This window comes from Lonchura striata, chromosome 3, assembly GCF_050655825.1.
Source record: "Lonchura striata isolate lonStrDom1 chromosome 3, ASM5065582v1, whole genome shotgun sequence".
In the NCBI taxonomy this organism is placed as follows: domain Eukaryota; kingdom Metazoa; phylum Chordata; class Aves; order Passeriformes; family Estrildidae; genus Lonchura; species Lonchura striata.
The window spans coordinates 61952000-61965087 of NC_140705.1; the positions used below are offsets into that span (position 1 = coordinate 61952000).

At 35.3% G+C, this 13088-nt stretch overlaps 1 long non-coding RNA gene across 6 annotated transcripts in view; it reads right to left on the reverse strand.

Moving 5' to 3' along the window:
* LOC146767920 (uncharacterized) overlaps positions 1 to 13088 on the reverse strand; it is a 124688-nt gene that overhangs the window by 55558 nt on the left and 56042 nt on the right. For 3 of the 6 annotated variants that reach the window (XR_014953793.1, XR_014953792.1, XR_014953790.1), the window contains exon 3: positions 9676 to 12439. This is a non-coding gene — a long non-coding RNA (uncharacterized LOC146767920). The remainder of the gene's footprint in view (positions 1 to 9675; positions 12440 to 13088) is intronic. The other 3 variants (XR_014953795.1, XR_014953791.1, XR_014953794.1) reach the window with 2 other exon arrangements.

Below are 13088 nucleotides of genomic sequence, written 5' to 3' on the forward strand. Positions count from 1 at the left end.
AGTTTTACAAAGTGAAAATTTTATTTACGTAATAATCTCACTTGCATGCTGACCAGTCAGAAATAGGCATAGCCTTGGCGCAGTGTTTGTAACCACAGCCTGGCAAATTTTTGTTTTCTATTACATCCCTCTCTACTTAGCACAGTTAAACTGCATCTGGAAGACTGGTCCAGTTTTAGGTACCCTGGTAAAAGATTGGTACATTGATAAACTAAAGAAAGGTTTACCAAGATGGTTGGGGATGGGGCATGCAGCTGTCAAGGAGGGGCTGAGGCACCAGAGGTGGTTCAGTCTGGGGCAGAGACAGTTTCAGAAGGATCTTACAGCAACCCTCAGCATCTGGGAGGGGCTTGGGAGTGAGGTTTAGCAAAAGGACAGTGTTGAGCCCTTTACAGTGGGGCTTGGTTGGAGGCGAAGAGACAACAGACTGGACTTGAAAAAACAGGTTTGACTGAATGTAAGAAACCCCTTCTTTCACCATGACAGCAGTCAAGCAGTGGAGCAGTTTTGTATTCCACACCTCAGGGGTGTCCAAAATCTAACTGGATTAAATCCTCAGCTACCTGAGCAGCTGACCTTGTTTTGAGTAGGACATTGCTCAAGGTCGCTTCCAGCTCAAATGATTCTGTGATCTTCTGATTCTATAACTTCAAATAAAAGTGATTTACATATACAAAAAATTGAGCTGGAGAGCACTTTACTTTCATAACTACCAGTTGGCTCTTCACTCCTAACAGTTTAGCAGTTTTGCTCAATATTGGGTGATAGAATAATTTAGATTAGAAACGACCTCTAAGATCATGGAGTTCAACTCTTAGCACTGCCAAGTTCACCACTAAACCATATTCCTAATGTATTCCAGTATGGGCTACTGTTCATAGTAACTACCTCTTGAAAAATGCCCCAAAAGACAACACTGTACAATACTAAGGCAATGCAATGCAAACAAAATTCTATGCATTTTATACTGTGATATCTTGGCAGAACATTTGTTACAAGTAAAACCAAGATACTTTATGTCTTGATGTGGTTGACTAACTTTGATGCTACAATTAATTTAGGCAGGGACAGCTACCTTATCATTAAAAATAAGTCTTTGTTCTGCCAGACCTCAGATTTTATATTATTGGAAACATTCTTCTTGTGTAGTTAGGTAATATATAAGTAGTGTTTTAGGTTAACTTTCCAGTGAGGACTAGGAAGACATTTCCCTCTCTACTTGTTCCCCAAATACACAAATTAATTTGATTTCACTGTGCACTGAGCTATTTCAACAAGGATTGTATTTGTCTTGCACTGTGAGAAATTGGTGTCATACCACCAAAGCATGGGTGATCCAAGCAAAACAGTAAATGAGGCTATACCTGGGGTTTGGGACTGCTCTACCTGTCTCCGCTCAATAGTGCTCTCTCCCTTCTCACAAGCAGCAGCTGCCAAACACACTGGTTTCTGCACCTCCAGCAGAAGCTCTGTAGAATGTAATATGTTATTCCTGCAGTATCTGCTGATCCAAAGTTTGCTGTCTTTTGCCGCTTAAAAAGCAATGGGTTGTATTCATCTTGAAGATGATTGGATCGCACTGCTTCCCACTTGTGAAAAAATCCTCTTGTACAAAAGAGAAATGAGTATTTGCACAAAATTTATACAGGCTCATATTGCCTTCTCCTTTCCTTCTCAATTCTTCTTCCTCTTACTAACTTGATTAATAGACTCCAATTTGGTTTTGAGTGCAAAGCAGAGTTATTGAAAACAAATAAGCCTCAGTATCACAAGCAAGTGCAGGTTTGTCTTTTAGAGACAGAAAAATGGCATCTACAAATCTTGCATAGTTATGATGCTGTGCAGAAACCTCCTTGAACACAGCAAACTACATGTAGCATAAATAAAAATAACATCAAGGTCTGTAAAAGCAGAGAAAGAAAGCCATGGTATAGAAGAAGAAACAGGTCTTGATTTTTTTTTTCTGAGACTGAATTTCTCCTCTTATTCTATGGTTTTAAAATATTGAATGTCCTCAACACATGAGCTTTATCCGGTGCATCACGGATTCATTTTGCCTTTCTATTTTATTTAAAGATAGATGTGATTGATTTTATTGACTACTCTTCTTCACAGACAGTGCAGGTGTTCTAATGAAACTTAGCACAAGTGTTACAGCCTCTTAAAATCTGATTTCTTTTCTAACTACTGGCCTGCATAATCCAGAAAGAATTAGGCATTCACGTAAAGAAATTTTATAAAGCAAGTTCAAATATAGTCATAAATATACATAAATGACTTTTTTCCCTTTTGGAAGGAAATAAATAGTCTTACAGTGACTGATTTAATTTATTCATATTAATTATCATAAATTGGAATATGATGACAAAATTTTCAAAATTAAACATGTTGCAAGGATTGTCCTATTTTTAAAATGAAATTTAAATATATTAAACAAAATAGTGTTTTAATAGCAAATAAGAAGTGCTTACTAAAAAAAATATTGCTTTTCATGACGACCAGGAAAGGACATTTGTACACTCTAAGCCTCAGAAATGTGTCCATTTTCTGAGATGAAAAGGCTTTGCTTGCTGAGAACACTTGTTTAATATGGATCAAGGGATTATGTTGTTTTTACTTGCTGATTAGCATAATGGTTGCAAATTCATATGAATATCCAAAGTTTCACTCTTTCATGTGCTGAAATTTCTCCTTTATAGGTAGAAGATATCCTGATGATGAAGAAAACAAATGTTTTAGAAATATACTGAAAAGTTTGGAACTCCATACCACACAAAATTATTCTGGACAAAAGTTGTCTTCCTAAAGGACACATATTATCGGATTTCCTTAGGGAAGAGCCATCTAAAGGGCTGCTTTCTAAAGCAATGATAAGAATCCATTGGTCACAAGAGCAGCAAACACAGCTGATTGCATCTACATGTGTTTTCTTATGGGTGTATGTGTGCTATATTTCATAGTTTGCTTTGCCATCATTCAGGGCTATCCTGAATGATGGCAAAGCAATCATTCAGGATAGCCCTGAATGATGGCAGAATTTCACCAGATTCTGCAGAAGTGTTGGAAGTTCCTGGCAGCTCCTTCCTAGATGCGTTCTCTAATTGAGCTATGCTTATATCTGAGTGCCTTTTAGTGCTTCTGACCTCAGAAACCTGTGAGTGAGACATATGGTTTGGAAGATGACTGGAATGGTAATAGTAGAGACAAGAGCTATTTGACATTACTTATTAGATACAGCATACATATGCCAGGTGTAGCTGAAAGGAATAAAAATATAGTTCCTTCGCCAAAGAGACGTAGTCAAAGTATAGGAGAAAACTAAGAAAGAAGATAAGAAGGAAATAAAAGGAAGATGATTACTCTTAAATGGAACTCATATTGTGGGGCTTTAAGTTCACTTTCTTCCTTAGTATTAGTGAAATACCTAATAGATAAACAAGAATTATAGTATCACTATTGCCTACTCAAGTCTAGGAAAAAAAGGAGTTGATATTTTCAATAAAGTTTTCTTTTTAAAGATGGATTATTATGAGGTTAGGTGACACATGAAGTAAAATTAAGAAAAGAGGGAAAACATTTAAGCAATAAGTACAGAGAATGTTGAAATTATTAAGAGGGAAAGGAGATTTGTGGGATAGGTAGGGGGAGAACACATGTGTAAACAGGTGGTATTCCCACCTTATGTGCCTGGAGTTCACTGAACTGTGTCCCTCTTCAATCCTATTAACTAAGAATTATTTCTGGAGCAGGATTTACAACATTATCTAATATGTGAGAATTCCAACCCTTAAACCTTATATTTTCCTATATTAGAGAGCTTGCAATAATGTAATGGCTACATCAGGAACTGTGTACAAAATAGTATATTGAACACCTATAATAATTATACCAATACTGAATACAGTGAGGATATGTCATTTCTCCTGACCATATTACAGGTTTGTGTACACACTCATTTTCAAGGCCTATTGCATTCTACTCAGGTAACTTCTGCCTACAGCACATTTAACCCACAGTGAAAAGCTGCATGTTGCAAAGCAAATACAATGCATGTCATTGTTGGTAGAAGACATAGCTGTAGCTTCCCACTTATTAGGCTGAAAATGTATCCTGTACTGTATTGCTTTGGGCTTTGTCAGCACACATAGTGTGCATTTTTGATACAACACAGGCTGATCTAACCAGACACAATGTGACTCATGTAACAAATGGCACAGGAAAGAGATTTGCTTCTTTAATGGATAAAAACAGGCAACTCCTTAACAACATTTGCAGCTGCCCTTTCATATTTGAGATAACTATGGTTATTAATAAGTACTTGACTCTACATCCATATTGAATTTCTGCTTGTTTGTTCATTCAGAAACCAGACACATCACCAACATGATGTTTCAGAAACATTTGCAGGCTTCATAGAACACCACATGTAGATCATACTCTGCCTACTGGGACCCACTGAGACATCACGGCATCTTTCAGACATGCAGTTCTACCTTACCCATTTTGTTCTCAGTAGCAGCAACATATTGTAGACATGCACAGCCATTAAATCAGGTTGCTTTCTGCATACTGGAAATAATGTTTTTGTAGTTCTTTTTGTGCAAAGGAAAATAATATCCTGGCCTAGTCAATACATTTCTCTGGCATCATCTGTTCTAGTTAGAGACCCAGCATTACAGAATGGAGTGCTGAACTGTGCTTATTGGACAACTGATGCCAATCCAACCGCTCACAGAGTCAGTGTTTCTATTTTTGCAGAGCAAGTATGATCACGCTACTGGAAATGAGAAAGATTTGCTCTCCTAGATGTTCCAAATTGAGCAAGTTGGGAAAACATTCTGCAGCAGCTCAGAAATAAATTAATATCTTTGACAACACCTCATATAAAGGAAGTTACTTTTAGATTTGCTTAGTCACAGACAAAACTCTCAGTGCCTGCAAGAGTCAACAGAAACAGGGGGCTAAAGTCTCCATGAGCCATCTGCTGTAAGGCAGAGCCAAGAGCTTAAGAAATGCTTATTATGCATAGAAGTACAATAGAAGACAGCAAGATTAGAAAAGGAGAAAAAAAAAATATTGTGCAGTTGACTCATGCACTGTTCCAACTCCCAGGAGTTTGCTGCTGGCACAATGCACCCAGCTGATGGTACACTGAGTATAACTTGCACTTTGCAGTAAGCATCCTGCCCCACTCTCCTGGGAGGCAGATGCTCTGCTTAGCCTACAGGCTGCATTTCACAGATATTGTCCAGGGCCTTAAATCAAGGACTATTTTTTAACCTGATAAATTACAATGGACACAGAAGGTAGAAAAAACTAACTTCTGTTCTTTTCCAGGAGAAACTGTTGCCTGTTTGCTTTTGACCTTCTGCCTTGCAAATTAGGGAAACTTCTGAATTTATCAGGGTCTTTGATGTCAGATTCTGAAAGTCAAGATTGCCATACTATGTGGAAAATTTCAAAATTTTAGAATCAAGTACTGTCATGGGTGACCTATGTTTTAATTTTGTGGAAAATCCATCATTCATGTGAGTAGGCTGAATAAGTCAACATAGTCCTTGCACAAAGGGTTTGTAGACACCTTTATCTTAAACACGTATTTCCCAATACCACACCAGCCAAGCAAGCAGTGAAGTATAAACAACATTTCTCTATGAGTTTTAGTGCTTCTTTCTGCATCTCTTGTGCCAAGCCATAAGCATTTTCCAGTTACTCAAATACTACAGACACAACCTGGTATTTAATTTACATTTATTGATATATTTGCTGTTATAATTAGTCTTATTATTTTTAATTGCTTATTACTGATATTCGAACAATCATCCGTGGTTATCCATGGGTATTCAAAAGATTATCCACGGTAGTGGAAGTATAAAGTGATGATGTACCTATAAACAACTCTTAAGAGGAAACTGCTCTGCTTGAAGAGAATAAAGCCTCAGATTGTGTATTGAGTCCTGTGTGACTGTAAAGCTTCTTGAAACAGTCATAGTACCTTTAGATACTGAGACGCAATTTAAAATCTTTCCAGTTAAAGGAGGAAAAAACCATTGTTTTCGGTAGCACATGGGCTGTTTCCGTACACTTTGTCCCTGAGGAAAAAGTAATGCATTAACTGTATTATAAAACTCCAACAGAACATTGAAAGGTCATATTTAATGGACTGAAAAATCCTCAAGGAATGTAAATGACCAGGACTAGAGAAAAAGGATTAAAAGGTGCAGATGTCTGTAAATAGCCTTGCAGAGCTGTGCAGGCATGAGGAAGAGCTACATGTTGAGACTTGGGTAATGTTTACCCCTTCTGAACTTGGCCAGCATTACAGGAATTAAGTGATGGAGAACATATAAGCAAAGGAAACATTCATGCAGAGAAAATAGCTGTGTTCCCAAATGTTTTGTATAGCTTATGTTTTTCAACCTTCAGTACTTCCCATGAACCAGAACATTTGTTATCACAGAACTTCTAGTTGAGAAACACTCCATGGCAATAACATTTTGTTGCCCAGTAGCAAACCACATTACTGAGTCCACAAAGTTTAGAGTTGGGAAGTCACTTAGTTAGCATCATTTATCTGTTTCCTACTATTGGGTAACAGAACTTTTGAGGCCTTTAAAATGGGTTTTTTTTGTGTGTGTGTTTCCAGTTTAAAAGCTTCACTGTAGTTTATGCTTCTTAGTTTTATATGTTTCTTCATTAAGATCATGGGTTTTGTTGCATTCTCACCAAAGACAATTCTCACCAAAGCCTGCATTTGGGACAAAGTTAATGTCAAAAAGAGTACCTATTTGGTAGTACAGGCACAGTATGTTCCTCTTTGTTTAAAATACTCTGTATGAACCTATATTCTGTAGCAGATCCATCTATTCAAAATGTGCAGCCACAGGTTATGCTTCTGGTTTGAAGATGCATGTGCACAAATTATACAGCTATTTCAGACACAACAAAATCACTGAGCAAAATAAACTGCAGAAGAGTTGCAATAACAGGAGAATGCAGTTCCTTCACTGAAGTTTACCATATGCTTTTAGCCAACATTTGTGTTTACATTACACTTTCTTGATGAGGTTAAATATAGCTGTAGTCTACTTACCCTGCTTTTTAGAGAAAAGTCATTAGGTATTAGACCAGAAAAGACTGAACTGTGAAATGCTGTAAATGTAACACTGTTCAGTATTAAAAAAAAATTAAAATGTGTGAGAAACCACTATAACTTTAGACATTCATGTGTTTGCACACATACTTCTATAGAAGAATGAGTGTAGTGCTCAGGCTAGTTTTCCCTCTCTCAGATGTTTGTATCACAGCAATCATAGTATCTAGGTGCCAGTTTTGACAAAATTTCTCTTGGAAAGAAACAGTTATTATAGGTTTCATTGTGAAATAACTGGTTATGTGTCAGCAGCTGCTGTACAGAACTGCAAATACATCAGTGACTGTACAGAATGAGTGTTAGAGAGATTTAGATACACATCACTGAGTCCTGGAGAGACAGCAGCACTGTAGAAGACTGTATTACATTCCTATTCTCCACAAGACTTTCCCAAGGAAATGCCTTTAGAGACATCCCAAAAGGGCAAAGTTCAATCCAAAGAAAACAGATTCCTAAAAACCAGAATCCCAGTATACATTTATGTTCTTCAGAACACGTCAATTAAATATACCTCATTCAATTACCTTTGATGGATCTTAAGGGTATTATAATTGACTCCCTAATTCTAAGAAAGACTCAAATAGAGATGCTAATATTGTATTGGCAGAGGCAACTAGTGCTAGCAATAGCCTGATGAAACAATTAGCATTTTAATAGATTTATACACAACACAAGTTGCATTATACTGCAGCTACCATTAGTGAAATATTGGATACTTCTAGTCATTTGCTAAAGTAGGTAGTTATCTGATACTTGTTTTGGGTCTTATGAAAATGGATCATTAAATCAATTTCCAGGAAGTAATACCACAATACTTTCAAGTACAATCTATACGAGTGTGCATATTTTCAGTCAGACCTTTGTACTTTAATTCATCCCTGATAATTCAGGCTTCTACAATTTCACTACTTATAAATATATTAGGAAAGTAAGGGCTATGTTTCTCCTCCTAGTGATATGCAGAGGATATTATCCACTGTCATTCCAAATTATGCAGCTATATGTGTCTTTCGCATCCAGACCTCTTTCTACTGATTGACTCATTTAAAAAATAGTTTGTTTTTCAATAAATTCTTAAAAATGTAGGATTTAATTCTTCTAATAAAGCATACACATGTGCTGACATGAAGTGTATATAGAGAAAAAGAAATGTTTTTATTCTTGTTTGAGTCATCATCTGCATATGCAGAATGCCATTGTCTCTGTGGCTATTATCCTCAAAGGTGTTTTAAGTATCTATTTTCTCTTGTGGGTTGGTTTTCTGAGTAGAAAAAAAAAATCATAACCCAATAAAGCAAAACTTTCTCAGAGAATTTGAAAAATTTTAGGAACAGCAGCAAAGATATCCACAGTCCAGGCTGCCCTGGCATCAAGAACATGTATCAAGATCTTGGTAATCAAGAAGTCTGACTGCTGAAGCCTTGGCTGTATTCAACTGTTCTGGGAAAACTATGTTGAGCCAACTTTGCTTATATTGTGAGCACTTTGGGGTTGCTTATCAATTCCTGTGTACAGCTCTTCACTTTCTTGATCATATAGAATTCTTAAACAGAAATGGCTGTATTACAATAAGGAGTGTCTTTGGGATTTTGTTTTTGTATGTACTAAGTGTGGTTTTGAATGAAATGTTTATGCAAAAGAGTCAGAAAACATTCTTTATTTACAATTAATCTTTTTATGGTTTTGTATACTTATACTTTCTGTATTCATACTCATAGAAGGAGATTTAGAGAAGTTTGGGCTTTTCAGTTCATAAATACCAAAAGGAACAAAAAAGGAAAGAAGAAAAGAAAGAAAGATAAAAAAAGTATAAAAACAGCATAAAGGAAAAGTTAACTTCAGCTATAATTTTTCTCTTCTATTCACTTCATAAGTAGTTTCATTTGAAGTTTTGAGCACATGTTGGGGTCATTTCTTCTTTTATCAAAACAGTTTTCCCATCTTAATTAAAATCAGTGGACTATGCAATTCTGTTAGATTGGAGGAAAGAAGAGTTTTTTTAATTTACATTTAAATAAAACTGATTTTTGGAACTTCTGATATAGTTGCATTTTTAATATCTTGTGCTTAATATAAGTGGTACCACTGGAATATACTACTGCTATCCTTCAGTAGTAGCAGTGCATTTGTAGCTGTGGTGGTCTAAGAACAGGCACATAAAAGGTGGAGGTAATTTTTTTATTATTTATTAAATCTATTGGTATAATTGTAAGACGAGGTGATTTGAAGAAGTTTTCTCAAAACATTGTACATTTTTCCCATATATTCCTATTAGTCTAATTGAAAGTATTATTTATTATGGCTGAGAATACAATAATTTTGTTGTGGTATCTTGAGTAGCAACTTTGCAGCTTTGATATTTCATGGTGAGCGTTTGAAATTTAACTTTCTAGCGACTGGCAGATTCCAAAGTTTTCAAAAGCTAAAGACACCAGGGTGCTTTTTCTTTTTTTCCATTTTTTTTTTAGTCTTTCTTTTGCCTTCCTCCCCACATTTTCTTTACTACTTGTTTCTAGACTTACCTCTAGATTTCTAGTTTTCATTGAAGGCTTCAATGCTTCCTCTTAAGTAGACAGGGAGTTCAAATGGATGCAGCCAGAGACTCTAGAGTACAAATGAAGCACTAAAGTGCTTCAATTAACACTTGAACTGTGTGTAATTAACAGGAATTCTCTGTAGTACAAGAAGTAGTGTTCCCACACTGGTACACTATGCATTAAGTATGTAGAGATGTACAAGAAAATTTTCTTATTTTACTATTCAAGCAGGAATGGCTGGGAAAAGAAACTTCCTTTATGATTTTCTATTTAATGATTCTTTTTACATGGAAACCTGAAGAGGCTTTCTCAGTTTCATTTTTTCAGTGATATGTCAAAAAATCTTCATCTTTATAGTCCTCTTGGACTTGGCACTGTTTCATATTGTATAATGCTTAAGTTAGATTGCAGCTAATAATGTATATTTATGCTTTTACAATTAACAGGGACTGGAAATGATGATCTGAAGGTAATGAAATATATTTTGAGAATACTTTTAGTTTATATTCAGTTACTGTCACTAAATATAGAATTGCAAGGGCACAACTTTCCACCCAAAAGGAGCAAAAGGAGAAAGGTATTGGAACGTTTTATAACTAAGGTGTAATGGAAAGTAAAAAAGATTTTTTTTGATCAGAATTTAAATAATTCTGAAATATTTCCCACCACTTTTTATAAGTGGTTATACCACAGTTTTCATGCTAAAACTGTTTCAAAAAATGTAAAATCAGAATTCCTTTTTAAAACTGTCAAATGAAACTTTTTGACAATTCTATAAAGATATAAATAATAGAAATGAATTCAGAATGCTTTCTCTTTTGGGCTATTAGCTACTTTACCTAATGTCCAAGAATATTTATCCGACAAAAACGAATGTAAGCATTTTTTGGTTTTCACAGTCAACTGCAAATTTCAGTAATTTTGTTACAGAAGGAGCCTACCAACTTGCTGTTGAATTTATTGAGACTAATTCTCTGGATGGATACATGGTAATTTTTACTTTTACAGTGAAAAGTCTTCATTTTGTCAAATTACTGTTTCCAGTTGGTGCCAACCTATATTAGGTTTGTTGATGCTACTGGAAGGGCCTTTACTTTTCCATTCCTCTGAAACAATTAACCAATCTAGGGGAGCTGGTTACTTGATTTTTTCATTGTTTGCAGTCAGTGTGATTCTGAAGTCAGGTAGTAAAAAAAGAAACAATGAGTGCTTCATTAATGCTATCAACATCAATTATACATGAGACCCATTTACCTAAGAAAGCTGAATGCTCAGGCTTGATCTTAAACTCTGGTCCCAAGAGAGTGGGCAGTCACCCTGCTGGGGATAATGATATTCTAAATAAAGCAACAAAGTTTTATCTGTATTTTGCTAGTGCTATATTGTACAAATTTAAATATCACTCAGGTTCAGGGAGGTTTTTCCACCATATGGAAACACTTGAAGCTGTGCTTAGATACATAGACTCTCAATATTGTGCCTTAGATTTAATTGGCAATTCCCACTAGCTTAGTGGCAGTTCTGCATCTAAATCTTGCTGTATCATGCCAAAGAAATGTCTGATGAAAGATTATGTGCATTAAAAAAGAAAATAAAAACAAAGACAAACAAAAAAATAAATGTGAAAGGGGAAAAAAAGCTTTGCAATTGAACTCTCTCTACAATTAAAAAAAATTAAACCTATTTATTTTGATATAAAAACGGGAATGGCTCTGTTCTAAATACTTACAGGCAAAAATCTAGACCTTAGGGTTTTTTTTAAAGCTAGTTAACCATTACAGATGCAGCCATCCATACCTAAGATAAACTTGGTGATAGCTTTTTAGGCTATGAAAGTTGTGTCCTTAAGAAAAGTTTCCCCTTTTTCTACAAATAGCTCATAGTCAATTTATATTTCCTCAGCTTGAAACTTAACAGAACATTCTGTCATGCCCATATACTTATTGATTTAATTATGCTCTGCAACAGAACTTGCCAATAAAACAAGGTGTGAGGTACTGTTACTGCAATAAACTAGGAAATTCAGAGAGAAATACAATGTACTTTAAGTTCCTAGAGCCCACACACTCATTGCCTATTAATATTGGATGTAATTCCAAACAAATGTATTGTTTTGAGGAGTTTGTTTCCATAGGAGTAATATTGGGCAGCGTCTGGTACAAAGTTAATGTTTATCTATCAATGTGTGCAATACAAATATTTTTGCTCTTTTAAGTTAGGTACTTGGAAATATTGTAAATTTTTTTTTCAACTAGAATTTTTTTTTCTTTTTTCATGAAATGTTGAGTATTTTGGAGCTTAACTAAATATTTTCCATTTCTCACTATGTAAGGGAATAAATTTTAGGCAGGGTTAGTAAATGCTGAATGTTCCTGAACATATATTTCTAAAACTTCAGTACAGAACATGGTAAGACAGCACCAGTAGGAGCAGAGAAAGGTAAAGCAAAACAAAGAGAAACATTTGAATTTTATTTATAATTGTAAATGAGAAATAAACTAACAAAGTTGAAAGTAGATAAATTATCTTCCCAGCTGCACAGCAAAGTATTGACAGTGAAGTATAGATGCTTTATGTCCAGTTTACTTCATCTTTGTCAGATCTAATCAATCATTTGTCAGTATCTGTGATGCTGCATGTCAGAAATTCACATTGAATGTAGATAAATTTACTTTACACAAGAATATCACATATCAAAAATGCACTTACCTAACAAGTTTAGCAACATCATTGAAGAAGTGTCCTTCAACTGGAATGAAAGTGACAAATATTAAAAATGCACCAAGACAGAAATAGAAATACTTGAAATTGCAACTAACAAAACACTATCCGAAAAATGTTCTTTGTCATCAGGACAAAAATTTCACTCATTTCATGAAGGTGTGAGAACTGATCTTGCAGAGCCCTAAGTATATCCTCAGAGAAGTCCCACAGTGTAGTCAGGTATGACTGACTGTAGTTGAAAAAATGCTTTTATTAGAAATAAATAAACATGGCTGTCATAAGAACAATTTATCCACCGCTGGTTTTTGATACAGATAGTCTGTACAACTGTGGTCTACTCAAGGATAAAGGTATCCAACTTGAGATAGGACCCAAGACCCTTGTGAAGATTTATATACCTCCTTTAAAAAAGTACAAGAGAAATTATATACCTAAAATCAGGAATGGAAAGATCAGGTTGCTGAGCAGGAGGCAAGTTTGAGAAATTTGAGCTTTTCTAGATAAAACAGCTCGAAGAAAAAATGTCTGAAACTTTCATCCTTCAGTTCCTGGACCAACAGTTCCTTTCTGAGTTTAACCCAGTTCTTTGGGTTAAAGCTTATCAGAAACTTAGGGGGGAAAATGGAATTTTTCCACTTCAGGATGAAAAGCCAAATCAGGTTTTTTTCTGTTAC